This window comes from Podarcis cretensis (genome assembly GCF_951804945.1).
Source record: "Podarcis cretensis genome assembly, chromosome: 4".
Lineage (NCBI taxonomy): Eukaryota > Metazoa > Chordata > Lepidosauria > Squamata > Lacertidae > Podarcis > Podarcis cretensis.
The window spans coordinates 14,709,426-14,725,570 of NC_137173.1; the positions used below are offsets into that span (position 1 = coordinate 14,709,426).

The window sequence follows — 16,145 nt, forward strand, 5'->3', positions numbered from 1 at the left end:
TCAGAAAACAACTGCTGTGTAAAGCAAGATGGACCATAGAGCAGACTAAAAAAAAAAGACATTTAAAAAAACACCCACAGCTGCCTCAGAGATGTATTTTGGGGAGCATATCTGTCTCTTCCTTATGATCCATTGTTTTTTGGTTCTTTCATTGGCTCCTTTGAAATGCATCAGCTCTCACTGTGACCTTGAGAAAAGCACATGAAATAAGACATGAAAAGAGCACAAAACACGAGAGAGAGAGAGACACAATATACTGAGCTCAAACTGTTTATTTTCTTGGACACTATCTCACGGCGTAGAGCTTCTCTCCTTCTCTCCTACCTATCAGCACAGCAAATAATACTTTAGCCTGTTGCTTCACTGTTGCAGTGACTGTTACATTGCTGAGGAAGATAAATGCAAATTGCTTCGCAGGCAAGTCACCCACTTAGAATCCGCCTCTGACAGAAGGTAGAAGGGGCACCGGTGTGCTGGGCTCCATGCCAGCAGGGGTTTCAGATTCTTAACACTCATTTTTTAAAAAAATCAATCAATCAATCAATCAATCAATTTGGACATTTCTGAAGAAAGTTAGAGAACAAAATATGCAGGCAGCACAATTGCTAAGGACACTTATTCACTGCTGCTAAGAAATCAGAGGAAGGAATGTTGAGCACCTCCATCTGAAACTTGGGAGGGCACCCTCCCAGAGCAGCAGAAAAAGAAGGAGAAGCTGGATGGAGTGGGATGTTGTTGTTGTTTAGTTGTTTAGTCGTGTCCGACTCTTCATGACCCCATGGACCAGAGCACGCCAGGCACTCCTGTCTTCCACTGCCTCCCGCAGTTTGGTCAGACTCATGCTGGTAGCTTTGAGAACACTGTCCAACCATCTCGTCCTCTGTCGCCCCCTTCTCCTTGTGCCCTCCATCTTTCCCAGCATCAGGGTCTTTTCCAGGGAGTCTTCTCTTCTCATGAGGTGGCCGAAGTATTGGAGCTCAGCTTCAGGATCTGTCCTTCCAGTGAGCACTCAGGGCTGATTTCCTTGAGAATGGATCGGTTTGATCTTCTTGCAGTCCATGGGACTCTCAAGAGTCTCCTCCAGCACCATAATTCAAAAGCATCAATTCTTCGGCGATCAGCCTTCCTTATGGTCCAGCTCTCACTTCCATACATCACTACTGGAAAACATAACTTTAACTATACGGACCTTTGTCGGCAAGTTGATGTCTCTGCTTTTTAAGATGCTGTCTAGGTTTGTCATTGCTATGGAGCGGGATACAGGGGTATATTTGCTTAAGCATGTTCTTTGTGTGAAAATTATTTTATGCACTCCAGAAGAGGCAGACGTTGTGGGGAGGCAGGTCACTGAAGCAGCCTAGAGCTTTAATGGCAATTGGGTATTGGACTGGACTCAATGCTGTTATGTAACAGCAGTGGGGTGGGCTCAGCGTCCAATGGATCCCAGGCTGGCTCAGGCCTTGCCTCACCTCTGGAAAGCCCCATTTCAGGTCTTTCTGCAGGCTCCACTCACCCACACATTTGGCAGGCAAACAGGAGTGTTTTGGACAAGTTGAACGATACTGGCATCTCCACCTCAGCCTGGCTCAAAGGGTGGTTAGGTTGCTCTGCCAGTTATCAGTTGCCTGCTTAATTTTGCCTAATAGAATCACAGAATGGTAGAGTTGGAAGGGACCCTGAGGAGCATCTAGTCCAACCCCCTGCAATACAGAAATATGCAGCTGTCAGCACCATGCTCTAACTTGATCAAATGGGATGCGTGGTCCAACTACAGTATTGAGTTTTCATGGAGGTGCACATTCACTTTTCATGCACAGAAAGAAGATTGTTATGTACTGAAGTTCTCAGCAGGGGGATGCTGTAGATAGTTTTCACTCAGGTCCACATATGCAAATAAGGAATTGAAAGTGACGTTCAGTGATTGGATAGCTACAGAAAGTTGTTACTGTTGCTTTGTAGTTGAGCTCTAAATAAGCAGGCTGGCTGAACCCTTCAGCCCAGTTCTGTTCTGGCATGTGAATAAACAATAGCTGTTTGAAGAATCGCTGTGTCGTCTGATATGTTCACCCGCAACTTAACAAAGATCACAATAAGGGCTGTCAAGTGTTGAATTTTAAAGACTTCATTTCCCCCAAAACACATGATTCGTTTTATTTGGCGACCCGCAAGCCTCCTGCTAAGAGTATTAATAAATTGTTGCTATCGCATGTCGCTAATTGTCAGAGCTGCCCCTAGGTCCCAGCTCACAGAGGACCAACGTGAGGCTGTCGTTATGTACAAAAGTCTTTATTGAGGTTCAGTTTCCATTTCAAAGCCGCAGCGCGCAGCTCTACGTCTTAAACCCTAGACCGGCGAAGTCCCGTCTGAATCTCCTCCCCTCTGACACCAGTTTAAGATCCTAGCCCTGATCCAACTTTTCCACTGCTTTCTCCTCCTCTGGGTCCTCCTGCCCGCTGGGGCATCCCCCTTTCTGGACTCTTCTGACGCTGAGTCGCTTAACTCCTCCCCCTGCCTCCGGCGGGCTTTAGGACCTGGTTCCCAATCCTCATTCTCTGCTGTCCCGCGCTCCTGTACATTTGAACTTGCCTCTCGCGCCAACCCAGTGACCTTCCTCCTGACCGTTACACTACTTCTGTCACTGCTTCCCTCTTCCGGGATACTGGCCGGATCTGACCTCCCCTCCGTTGTCTGACTCTCCGATGGAGGTGTGGTCAGCCCTGCCTTATCTTCTCTTCCTGGTGGGGAATGCACTGGCCCCGATCCTTGGGACTCTTCCCCCCCACTCTGCTCTGGTGGGGAAGCTGGTCCTGATTTCCAACTACTGCTCTGGGAGTCCCTGCTGCCCCCTTGCTCCTGGGGCGTTCCCCTTGGGAACCCCCTACCCCTGGCCACTGGCGCCCCCTTCTGTGAATCTTCCGATTCGCTGGAGAGGCTCATGGAATCCCTCGGTCCACTGTCCTCTTCTCCTACGCTCCCCTCGGATTCTTCCCCTTCGCTCTCCATCTCCTCTCTTCCCTGTGCCTCTGCTCCTGAGCCCCTGACACTAATGAATCAGCATCTTGTCATAGGTATTGCATTAAACAGATTTATCTGTGATGGTTACCACCTCACCTAATTAAGAACTGCTAAAGTCTCGGCCGGACCTAATTCTCTGCTAATGTTAACACATTTTCAATGTAACCAGGATTAAATGTCAGATTTGATCATTTTATGGCGCTGAATCCCAATGATGACAAGGAAATCAATTAATTCACATAGGAAATATTCTTGCCTATGAACTGAAAGAATTATATTAGCACTGACCAACACAAATGAGCCTCCAATACATTTTGTCAGCCCAACGTTTAATGCTTAATTATTATTCTGTGCAACTAGAGAAAAGGCTCTTCGGAGTTATGATGGTATAAAATCCTTTATGAATTGCGTAAATGCATGAGTTCATTGCACAACCGTATGCTATAGTAGCTCAGCATCATCGACAGTTTCTCTCCTATAATGAGAATGCGTGCAATCTGGAATATATTATTCTGGCATAGGCGAGGCTGAAATAAAGACAAATATTGGTGCAGGGCTTGCCACTCCAATCTGTCTGTCCAGGGATCTCTCAGGCATTCCAATTCCTAAAATGTTTCAATAGCATGGTCATCAGATGGCTTGCACATGCTGTCATAGGTCTAAGCCAGGTAAACAGGCTAGAATCCAACTCAAATCAGCCCCAGTCACATGACCAATGACCAGGGCACCAAAAGAAACACATCTCAATGTTCATCAGTGGAATGTTGGAGTTGATGCAACTGCAGCCCTTACCGCCCCACCCATGATTCAATCATCTTATAATTATGCAGCAATGATAATTAAGAAGTCATTGCAGTGTGTGTCTCCATGTGCTGCCTTTTCAGCTAGATCTGCTTTTTTATGTGCAGTGTGCACATGCCAATATATTATTTCAGAGTGACTTAAGGTGTGTTTTCCATTTTACGTAGCAGGACCTGCTCACCGTTCCCTTGAAACTGGAGCAACTTGTGGTTTCTGTCCCCTTAGTTTTTTAAACAGACTTTCCTACATTTGAACAAATTCAATTCAGTTTCCATACAACATTTCCTTAACATTTTGACTTTCCATCCTTACTTCCATGACGTTTCTGTTCAAATCCTTTATCTACTGTCTTAAATGCAGTACCTTTTCCTATAACATATATCTCACATTCCATTCCTTTAGCATTCTCATTCCTTTACTTCTATTTCAAGTCCTGCCTGCGATTTCATTTGTCTATAGTATTTTCAATGTTTCCTAAATGCTTAGTTTTGGAGCATAGAGTGGATTAAAAAACTCCCCTTTAATGTGGATTGGGTGGCTGTAGAATGCTGGAGACAAGGAAGGAATGGGTCTGAATACCACCACAACTGCCCTAGGACCTCAGGCTACTACACCATTGATTATGACAGAGGGAGTAAAGCTTTTCTCTATCCATATGGAGAACCTAAAAAAAGTAAAGGACCCCTGACAGTTAAGTCCAGTCGCGAACAACTCTGGGGTTGCGGCGCTCATCTTTGAGGAAGCCGACGTTTGTCCGCAGACAGTTTTTCCGGGTCATGTAGCCAGCATGACTAAGCCACTTCTGGCGAAACCAGAGCAGTGCACAGAAACACCATTTACCTTCCCGCCGGAGTGGTACCTATTTATCTACTTGCACTTTGACTTGCTTTCGAACTGCTATGTTGGCAGGAGCAGGGACCGAGCAATGGGAGCTCACCTTTCGCAGGGATTTGAACCACCAATCTTCCGGTCGGCAAGCCCTAGGCTCAGTGATTTAGACCACAGCGCCACCTGCATCACCCAAACTTACAGCATTCCAAATGATGCTATATCACAGCTCAAATCATCCCCAAGCACTGTCCATCCCGATGGGGCTGATAGCAGGTAGAATCCACTGATTTCCTATCTGCATTTTGTATGAGCAACATTAAATTCAGAATATCTATTTGGTTTCCTGCCAACTGCTCAAATGTGAGCTACTTCCGATTAAATAAGAGGCCGTCTTGTACGTGGCTTTGCACGAGGGGCCTGATCAAGTATTCTAGGGAGGATGCCTGACCGACTTTGCTAATGAAGATACACTGCATTAATCCGGTAACGACTCTCTGCTCTGGTCCCACATTTCCTCTCTGTTTTCATCACCTTGACAAAGGGAAATATTTGCATATTTGTCAACATTACAGAATGCGGCTAATTGACTGCCATGGTCTCCAGACAGGAGGGCAAAGGCCTCCAATGTACGTTTTAGCTCAACACGATATGGGTAATTGCCGCCAAGTGTGGCCAGGCATTGATTGTGTATTTAGAAGAATCTTATCTCTTTGTCCGGGATGCAGGTGGCGCTGTGGTCTAAACCACTGAGCCTAGGGCTTGCCAGTCGGAAGGTCGGCGGTTCGAATCCCCACAATGGGGTGAGCTCCCATTGCTTGGTCCCTGCTCCTGCCAACCTAGCAGTTTGAAAGCACCTCAATGTGCAAGTAGATAAATAGGTACCGCTCCAGCGGGAAGGTAAACAGTGTTTCCGTGCGCTGCTCTGGTTTGCCAGAAGCAGCTTAGTCATGCTGGCCACATGACCTGGAAGCTGTACGCCGGCTCCCTCGGCCAATAAAGCGAGATGAGTGCCGCAACCCCAGAGTCGGCCACGACTGGACCTAATGGTCAGGGGTCCCTTTACCTTTACCTTTATCTATCTCTTTGTCCAACGGGTATTTTTATATGGCCTCATGGCTGTAGCGGGAAATACCTGGCAGTTCTGCACACCTGAAAGTAGCAGCCAGAATTATTTCACACCCCAAAATGTATGGAAAGAGGTTCTGTAGATTTGGCCAGAAATTTTGTTCTGCGGCTTGCATTTGTGTATGTATTGGGCAAAAGCTACAGAGGAGGTACTATGGTCGAGAAGCAATTTCCGCAAATTGTTGCAGAAATTTAGAAATCTGGATTTAATTTTTTTTAATAAAGTTTTTTATCCCCCCCACAATACAATAAAAGACAATCTACACAAAGGATAATAAAATGAGAGAAAAGAGACAGAAGAATACAAGGTCCTCTCTCACAAGTTTATCTTAACCTATGTCCCATACAGAAAACAGGTGTGCCCTCTATGCTCTCACCTGGGAGCATCCCTCTCTTTTCCCAGCCTCTCACCCTGGGAGACTGGAGATCTGAATTTAAGATGGGAAAGATGGAAGAACAGAAGTTCATAGCTCTGTCCATTCCTACACATCTCAATGCATGGCATTGGGCCAGTCTCTCAGCTTAACGTACCTTACAGGGATGATGTGAACATAAAATGTGATGAAGAGAACTCTGTATGCCACCCTGTGGTGTGGGATAAAATGGAGTAAATAATAATAATAATAATAATAATAATAATTTTATTATTTATACCCCGCCCATCTGGCTGGGCTTCCTCAGCCACTCTTGGTGACTTACAGCATATCTAAAAACACAAAACATCAAGTGCTAAAAACCTCCCAATATAGGGCTGTCTTCAGATGCCTTCAAAAAGTTTTATAATTCTTTATCTCCTTGACATCTGAAGGGAGGGCATTCCACAGGGCAGGTGCCACTACCAAGAAGGTCCTATGTCTGGTTTCCTGTAACCTCACAGTGCGGGAACTGCCAGAAAACCCTCAGAGGAGGACCTCAGTGTTGGGCTGAACGATGGGGGTGGAGATGCTCCTTCAGGTATACTGGGCCAAGGCTATTGAAGGTCAGCACCAACACTTTGAATTGTGCTCAGAAACATACTGGGAGCCGGTGAAGATCCTTTAGGAGTTATATGGTTCTGGTGGCCACTCTCAGTCACCAGTCTAGCTGCTGCATTCTGGATTAGTTGTAGTTTCCGGGTCACCTTCAAAGGTAGCCCCACATAGAGCACATTGCAGTGGTCCAAGAGGGAGATCATTAGAGCATGCACCACTCTGGTGAGACAGTCCACAGGCAGATAGGGTCTCAGCCTGCGTACCAGATGGAGCTGGTAGACAGCTGCCCTGGACACAGAATTGACCTGCGCCTCCATGGATGGCTGTGAGTCCAATATGACTCCCAGGCTGTGCGCCTGCTCTTTCAGGGGCAAGCTTACCCTGGAACCCTGGAGGAGGTCCAGGAGGAAATAACAGGACACTTAAAAACAAACAACCCCCAACCTGTAAACTCCCAGCTGTGTCTTTCATGCGAGATGCTGTAACTCAGCAGTGCTAATAGAATGAAGGATTGCATCTGTTCAAGGCTTTGAAGAGAAAGGAAGCGTGAATTGGCTCTCCTCTGATGGAAGATGGCTCACAAAGAACACCAATCACACACAGTCAATAGCAATAAATGCCAATTGTAGGAGTGAGCAAAAAGAAAAATAGAATCCCCAGAAAGCAGCCCGCATTTGCATGGAGGAGGATGGAGAGGCTACACTAAGTTCCCAGCAGATGAGCCACCGTTGCTTAACGGAGAGGCAAGGCAGCAGGGAGGTGAATGTGGTGCAAACACACCCGCAGAACCTTCTGCCGGTGCATTTGCAACACGCTGACCTCCCCACTGTTGCCAAGATGCCTGATCTGGTCCAGGGGATGACCATTAAACCCTGCAAAGTTCACATGAAGTTTAAGTCATGTGCAGAACACAAGGTCAAGGTTGCTCCAAAGGGTAAGGTATCTGGCAGGGAAGCCAAAGAGCCCTACCAGATTGTGCACGCAGACCTTGTTGGTCCACTAAAGCCCTCCTTAGGCAAGGCAGAATTTTTCATGGTACTGATATATCAGTTTTCCAGATACATTGGTACCTCTAGATACAAACGGGATCCATTCCAGAGCCCCGTTCGCATCTAGAGGTAAACATATCTAGTGACGGCACGTTTGCGCACGCGCATGTCGCTTTTCGTCGCTTCTACACATGCGCGTGACATCATTTTGAGTGTCTGCACATGCGCAAGCGGTGAAACCCGGAAGTAACGCGCTCCGTTACTTCTGGGTTCCCACGGAGCGCAACTCGAACGCGCTCAACTTGAAGCAAATTTAACCCAAGGTATGACTGTATATTCATGTTTTCATGCTTAAGCAGAAGTCAGAAGCATTCCCTAGGTTCAAGGAATTCTGTGCTTGGCTTACCTCCCTCTTTTAAGCAATAGCAACCCACCTGCTGGGTCACTAGCAGAGTGACTCTACCCTACCCAGAATTCATCTTCTTGTATGGAGGTCATACAGCTATGGGCCCAGCCCTTTGAAATGTTGACTCAGTCCATACACATTTCTATGTTATGCAGGGCTGGCTTACAACATTCTGCTCCTGGAGGCCACAAGCTGGTTTCCTCTTCCAGTTCCTGTTAAATCCCATCTGCACTATAGATTTAAAGCATTATTGTACTGCTTTAACAGCCATTGCTTCCTTCAAAGGATCCTGGAAACTATCGGTGCTGAGAGTTGTTAGGAGACCCACGTTCCCCTCACAGAACTACAGTTCTAAGAGTGATTTAAAGATTAATCCCTCTTCAAAAGGAACTATGGGAATTGTAGTACGGTGAGGGGGTTCCTGGCAACTCTGAGCACTATGGTTCCCAACAGGGGTGCCAAGTGGGAGGGAGCAGCCCCCCAAATATTCCAACGAAAGGGCCAGGCCCCCTCAAGGTTAATGGACATTGCTATTCAAATGGGGTATGTGTGTCATGTCATGTGATCGATTATGTGGGATGCGGCTTATCTGGCCACCCCTAATACTTCGTTCAAGTTGGCACCCCTAGTTCCCAGGATGCTGTGTGGGGGAGCCGTGACTGTTTAAAGTGGTATGATACTTCTTTAAATGTATAATACAAATGGGGCCATATAGAAGCTGACTAGACAGGCTGTGGAATCTGACTTCAACACTTGCAGCGAGAGAGTTTCTTCCTTTTCCATTTTCTACATTGGCATGTTTGGCAGAGTGTATGTGCCAGGCCTAAGATCTCCTGGGCCCCATTTGAAAACTCCATTATTATTTTTTCTCCACTTTGCATACAGGTCAGCTAAACTCAGGTATCAAGAAAGGCTATTTATGTATGCTACTACTGCGGCCCATGTTTTGTTAGCCCCCAAATGGAAAACGAGCGAGGTCCCATCCAAAGAAGAATGGCAACTTAAACTGATGGAATATTCGCAGCTTGCAGATTTAATATATAGAATAAGAGAACAAGGGGAAATTGTGTTCATTTACAAATGCTGGTGGCATTAAGATAAATTCAACAGTGTAAATAAGTTTTGATGGGTGTAACAACGGATTACTGAATGGTTTAGTTCATGTGAAAATATGCAGGGATGTACGGTATGCAAAATGAACGATGGAAAGAGAAGCAGGGAAGTCATTGATTTAAGGTTGTTTAAATGAATATTTTGAAATGTAACTTAGAAAATGTAATAAAAATTAGAGAGAAGCAGAAAGATGGCACCCTCCCCCAAGGCACTTATAGAAGCCCATTGGATCAGTAGTTGAAACTTATTCCCTGAGGGCTACAGGCTGGAGCAGGGGGTACAGGGCCTGAGGCAGCTGCTCCACTCTGCCAGCTCGTAGGGTCGGTCCAGGTACCTCAGGTTAAGTACTTAATTTGTTCCGGAGGTCCGTACTTAACCTGAAACTGTTCTTAACCTGAAGCACCACTTTAGCTAATGGGGCCTCCTGCTGTTGCCATGCCGCCGGAGCATGATTTCTGTTCTCATCCTGAAGCAAAGTTCTTAACCTGAAGCACTATTTCTGGGTTAGCGGAGTCTGTAACCTGAAGCGTATGTAACCTGAAGCGTATGCAACCTGAGGTACCACTGTACTGAGCAAAGCCCTTGCAAAGCCTTCCTCTCTCCCCCCCACCACAGACTTTCTTAGGCTGCTCAGGCCTGTTCCCCAGGGCTGGATTTAGGTTTGATGAGGCCCTAAGCTACTGAAGGTAAAGGTAAAGGGTAAAGGGACCCCTGACTGTTAGGTCCAGTCGTGGCCGACTCTGGGGTTGCAGCGCTCATCTCGCTTTATTGGCCGAAGAAGCCGGCATACAGCTTCTGGGTCATGTGGCCAGCATGACTAAACCGCTTCTGGCAAACCAGAGCAGCACACAGAAACACCGTTTACCTTCCCGCCAGAGCAGTACCTATTTATCTACTTGCACTTGCACTTTGAGGTGCTTTCAAACTGCTAGGTTGACAGGAGCAGGGACCGAGCAATGGGAGCTCACCCCGTTGTGGGGATTCGAACCGCCAACCTTCTGATCGGCAAGCCCTAGGCTCTGGGGTTTAGATCACAGCGCCACCCGCGTCCCTAAGCTACTGAAGGTAATGGGCCCCTTTATATGTCCAGCTATCCTTTGTCAACAACAAAATTGTCGCTGTTTTTTGTGTTGAAAATATATATGGTAGTTTATGGACCTAATAGGTCTCATATGAGCCTACACAACACAAAACACTGTTGCTGTATGTAGGTTTTATTTTATTTGTTTTTTATCTTATACAGTCATACTTCAGGTTACAGACGCATCAAGTTGCGTTGTTTCGGGTTACGGACCTGCCGAAACCTGGAAGTACTGGAACGGGTTACTTCTGGGTTTCGGGGGTTGCGCTTGCGCAGAAGCGCTAAATTGCGCTTTGCGCATGCGCAGAAGTGCCGAATCGCAACCCACTTGTGCGCAAACGCGCTGCTGTGGGTTGCGAACGTGCTTCCCGCACAGATCATGTTTGCAACCCGAGCGCCCACTGTATTTTGGAAATGTACATCCAGTTTTTTTCCCCTTTTTGGGGGGGGGCCCTCAAGAGAGTGGGGCCCTAAGCTATAGCTTGTTTAGCTTATACATAAATCCAGCACTGCTTTTCCCTACTATGAACTGAGCATGATTTAACTCCAACTCGTCAGCTACTGGGAGATGCCCTGTCTTGGACAATTGCTACTAGTTCTCTCATGGAACACAATTACAGCCACTACACATTGATTGGCGATTTGCTGGCAGAAACCTTCTGTGTATGTGTTTTGGTGGTTGTCTTACAGTGATCTACTTGGGATGGGGTGGGGGGTGGGGAAGGCACGTAGGCAGTCAGCAGAGACAACGGCATTTGAAAGACCAATCAAAGCTGGGTTCATATCACAGTTTTTGTTTTAATACTGTTCAAAAAGTACCCGACTCTACATAAACACCAACTATAACATGATGTAAGCAACCGAGAAACAAGCAAATGTATTTCCTTAAGATGCTTAAAATAAATTACACGTCTTCTCCCTCCTTTTGTACAAGTAAGAAAGCAAAAACAGAGCAGGTAGAAAGGTTAAGGTTTCGTTTTGTCTTTAATGAAAAACTCCATCTCGGTTCACATCAAAAGAATAACTTTACATTCTCTATTGTTTTAATAATTTTAAAGCGGCAACAACTTTTTTTTAAAAAAGAAGTATTTTTTTTTTAAAAAAGGAAAAAATAACCCCAAACACTCACAGAATGTTCCAAAACAAAGTTATCATAATAAGTTATTAGCAAATTAAAAAAAGAAAGAATTACAAGCACTTGTAGCCCACGTAATATTGTTTAGAATTGGCACCATCTCTCTAAAACGTTGATACCCTATACAAATGTCTAATTATACAAATATCACCATCAGCTGCCATTGAATTCTATTAGTACACATAATATACATAGTATATTTGTTCACATTTGGCAGATCAGAGTGAGTTGGCATTTAGCAGGCGACACTGTCTCTGATATTGTTGCACTCCTCTTATTAGACAAGATAGACTCAGTCATGCAACACACGGATTCCTCACCAAAATGGATATATATAGATATATATATTTGAGTTCCCTTTGCTGATCTGTAATTTTGTTTTGTTTTTGTTTCGAACTACATATAGATAGTATATACTTTTTTTGTTTCTTCCACAGTACAAAATTGGAGAGATTTCAGTAGCTTGGGTGCAAGAAAAAGCTGTTGCAAAAAAAGCAATGTGGCATAACTCTCTCGAAGCTGCTTAGATGCCTGGAGGGTTCCCTCTCCAGGGGATTTCAGCTGTTGGGGGGAAAGTCCTGGGTTGTGAATCAGGAAACTTCCAATAGAACCAGGAGCTTCTAGGGTGCGTTTGGAGAGAATTGCCCCGTGATAGTCGGTCGGGTGCTCTAGCACACTATCAAGAGTGCAGAATGCACGCTAGGGAAACTGAGGGACCTCTTCACTTTTTCCTTCCATGATCATCCTGGGTTTGTCCCCTGCCAAACTGTTGGCCATGTGGACCAGCAAACTGAACTCCCCATTGCCACACATACACACACACACACCATTTCCGAGAGAAATAAAGCCTGGCCAGTCTTTAGCTCCCCTGTATCCTCAACGAACCCTTCTTTCTGACGACTTTATTTCCACATCCTTTGACATGTTTCAACCATTTCCTCCCTTTCCTTCTTCAGCCTCAAACATAGAGGGAAAGCCAGGCTGCTTTCTGTCTCTCTCTGCAATATCTATATCCTTAGGCAAAATTGTTGGCTGAAGGAGCAGAAATGGAATGTTCTAGTTTACCTGTAGCAATGGACAAATTCTTCATTTTCCACTTCTCATTTTCTCAGTCTTAAATTCCATTCCTCACAATTTTGTATCTGTTTTGATGATGGTGATGTTTGTTTGTTTTTTAAAAAAAACTTCTCATGAAAAATCTACCAAGATTTTAGTGCAAATTTCTCTGGTTATACCTTTTATTATTATTATTAAATCATAGAATCATAGAATCATAGAGTTGGAAGAGACCACAAGGGCCGTCGAGTCCAACCCCCTGCCAAGCAGGAAACACCATCAGAGCACTCCTGACATATGGTTGTCAAGCCTCTGCTTAAAGACCTCCAAAGAAGGAGACTCCACCACACTCCTTGGCAGCAAATTCCACTGTCGAACAGCTCTTACTGTCAGGAAGTTCTTCCTAATGTTTAGGTGGAATCTTCTTTCTTGTAGTTTGGATCCATTATGGAAATAAATTTCCTGAATGCATTTGTGTATGTTATCTTTACTGATGTACACATTCCCCTAATGTACACATATTTGTATATATTATGAATTGAAAACTACACGGCAAAATTTGGAAAAGCAAGAATTTCAATGGATCATTGCATTTTGTTTCACACCTTGTTTTGGGAAGCGAGAAGTATGGAGTTTCATGTTAAAGTGCAGATGGAACTGAATATATTCCCCATCACTATTTACAGTGGCATCTCGCAAGACGAAAAGAATCCGTTCCACGAGTCTCTTCGTCTTGCGGTTTTTTTCGTCTTGCGAAGCAACCCTATTAGCGGCTTAGCGGCTTACCGCTATTAGTGGCTTAGCGGCTATTAGCGGCTTAGCGGCTATTAGTGGCTTAGCAGCAAAGCGGCAAAGTGGCTATTAGCGGCTTAGCAGCTTAGAAAAAGGGGGGGAAAGTGAAAAAAATCGCAAGACTCGCAAGACTCGCAAGACGTTTTCGTCTTGCGAAGCAAGCCCATAGGGAAATTCATCTTGCGAAGCGCCTTGAAAAGCGGAAAACCCTTTTGTCTAGCGGATTTTTCATCTTGCGAGGCATTCGTCTTGTGGGGCACCACTCTACTTGACAGGTTTTTCGGAAAGGGGACTTTCACAAAGTATTTCCACATGCTGTGAAAAGGGCCTTTTCCCTTAAGAGCCAGTAAGAAAATGTGAAACTCAAACACGTTCTATCGATTAAGAATTCACAACTCAGGAAAGACAGCTGCAGCAACATCCCCATTCTAAAATTCTGCTTTCAGAGCTCATTCGCTAACCTCCTGTGTTTCTTAGCAAATTCTGAACCTGCAGTTTGCATCAAAATCTGAGACCTTCCTAACAATGAGTGCATGAGTGACACAGCTCTCCAATGTCCCCTGCTTGTATTTGCATTTACAATCTTAACAAAAATAAGCCACGTTCCAGAAATTCTACATTTGAAATGTTGACATTTGTCATTAGAATTTCTAAGCCAGTTTGCAAATTGCTTAATCTTAGCTAATTGCATGAATACACTCCCAATGCAGTGGAGTGTGTGTGTTATAGAAAAAAGGACTCCGATTTGCTTGGACAGCTTAATTGGTTAGAGTGTGGTGCTGTTAACACCAAGGCTGCAGGTTGAATTCTCTGTATGGAACATTTCTGCACCACAGGAAGTTGGACTAGATCAGGGTTTATCAAACTTAGGTCTCTAGCTGTTTTGGGACCACAGCTCCCATCATCCCTAGCTAGCAGGGTCAGGGGTACTCAGGGATGATGGGAATTGTAGTCCAAATACAGCTAAAGACCCAAGTTTGGGAAACCCTGGACTAGACGATCCCTTCCAACTCTAAAATTCTATGATTCTATTCAATTTCCTGGTAACAATAAATAACCCAGTCTTTCTCTACATGATTGCCTCCCACCGCCTTGCTGGACATAGGGAATTTCAACTGAGTGTTCAGCTCAGAGCATGCAAAAGGAAGCAGAGATTTTATAGGACCTCTGTGTGTGCAGTGAAGCATACATGGAGTCTTGGATTAGATCATTAGTTTCTGAGGACTGGTTCATAGATGTCTGCCCATCGCTCACTGACTGCAGCATTCATTCAGTGTATGAACGAACATCATTGAATGCTACAGAGAAAATGTCCCTATCATCATGTGTATGAGGACACACGTGTACAGTGGTCTTCCAGTTAAGCCCATTTGCACATTCAGAACTGCCAGAAGCTGCTCCCTGGATGGGGTGGAGCCACCCGGTGGGTTGCTATTGCTTACTGGGAGGGAGAGGGGTGAGGTGGTGGGGAGGTCAGCATGGTGCAAAGCAGCGGTGGAGCCAATCTCCTGCTGGGGTGTTTGCACCACGCTGACCTCCCCACTGCCTCCCCCAGAGAGCCAATTCTTTCAAACTTGAGAGTTATCAAATGATACACAACCCTGTGTAATTTAGCCACAAGACATGAGCTTTGCTGCAGGATTTTCTAAATCTCTCACATGCATTACTTAATATAGAGGTTTTTAAAAAATATATATTTGGAAATGTGGCCATTTGAAACGAGCGGGGATATAGTAGTTCGTTTTAACGTAGAGGAGATTATAGTGATACTTGCTAGAACCCTAATGTGGTTCCTAGCTAGCAAGGACAATAAGATATGTTGTTGTTTTTTGTTACTATGGCATTGTAAACTGCTCTGTGATGCTCAGAGGAAGGGCAGTGTATAAATTTAATAAACAATTTCTTAAAATTACGGGTTTATTATTTTTTGCAACATGACTACAGTCTTGTGCATAGTTACCTGGGAGTAGGCACCAATGAATGCAGCGGTGCTTCCTTCGAATAGCAAAGGCTGAACTTGTAAAACACACCGAGCTTTAGGAAAGTATCTTCAGCCAGCTGAAATGCAACTTTTAGCCTTTAATCAGCAATGTAAACAATCTTGCAAAAAGGAGTGCTACTGTTTACACTTGTAGTATGAACTCCATTAGAAGGGGAAAGGAAGAGTATCTAGCACCTGCTCAGTCAATTCCCTTACTCTCCGAGTTCCTCTGTGCTGAAGCATCACAAACAGCAGTAAAACTTGAAAGCCTCATCATCACCTCATTCACCATTGCAGGGGGGTGGACTAGATGGTCCTTGAGGTCCCTTTCAACTCTATGTGATTTACCTTCCAGAACAAAAAGGAGATGTACATTACCCTTGTGCTCTGGCAGATTATATCCTGATTTGGGGGGGGGAGGGGGGAAGGGGAAGGAAAAGCACCGTGGAGCTGCCCTTCCCTATGTTCCTCCTTTGCCACCTCATGGCTTTCAGGTGCACCGCAGATCCTCTTTCATCCCTCCCAACCGAGAAAAAGACAGAAGGTGCCCATAACCTGCTGGGACAATCTGTTGCGAACAAAACCTAATCTAGGTTGGGGAAGCTTTTTCAGCCTAAGGGGCCACATACCAGTGGCGAAACATAGGAATCTGCCTTACACTGAATCAGACCATTGGTCCATCTTTCTCGGCGCCTCTTCAGTTTTTCAGGCAAGGTGTCTCTCCCAACCCCACCTGGAGATGCTGGGGATTGAACCTGCGACCTTCTGCTTGAAAGGCAGATGGTCTACCACTCAGCTATGGCCCTTGACCAAAGGTGAGTAGTGGGTGCACTGGCGGAGGAAGGGGGC

General features: G+C 45.2%; 1 long non-coding RNA gene across 1 annotated transcript; it reads right to left on the reverse strand.

Moving 5' to 3' along the window:
* Nucleotides 1-12,974: 12,974 nt before the first annotated feature.
* On the reverse strand, nucleotides 12,975-15,774 carry LOC307215115. Its single transcript, XR_013838276.1, has 2 exons — nucleotides 13,576-15,774; nucleotides 12,975-13,199 (listed from the first exon to the last, which is right to left on the reverse strand). It is a non-coding gene; the product is annotated as an uncharacterized lncRNA (long non-coding RNA).
* Between the last annotated feature and the right edge of the window lie 371 nt (nucleotides 15,775-16,145).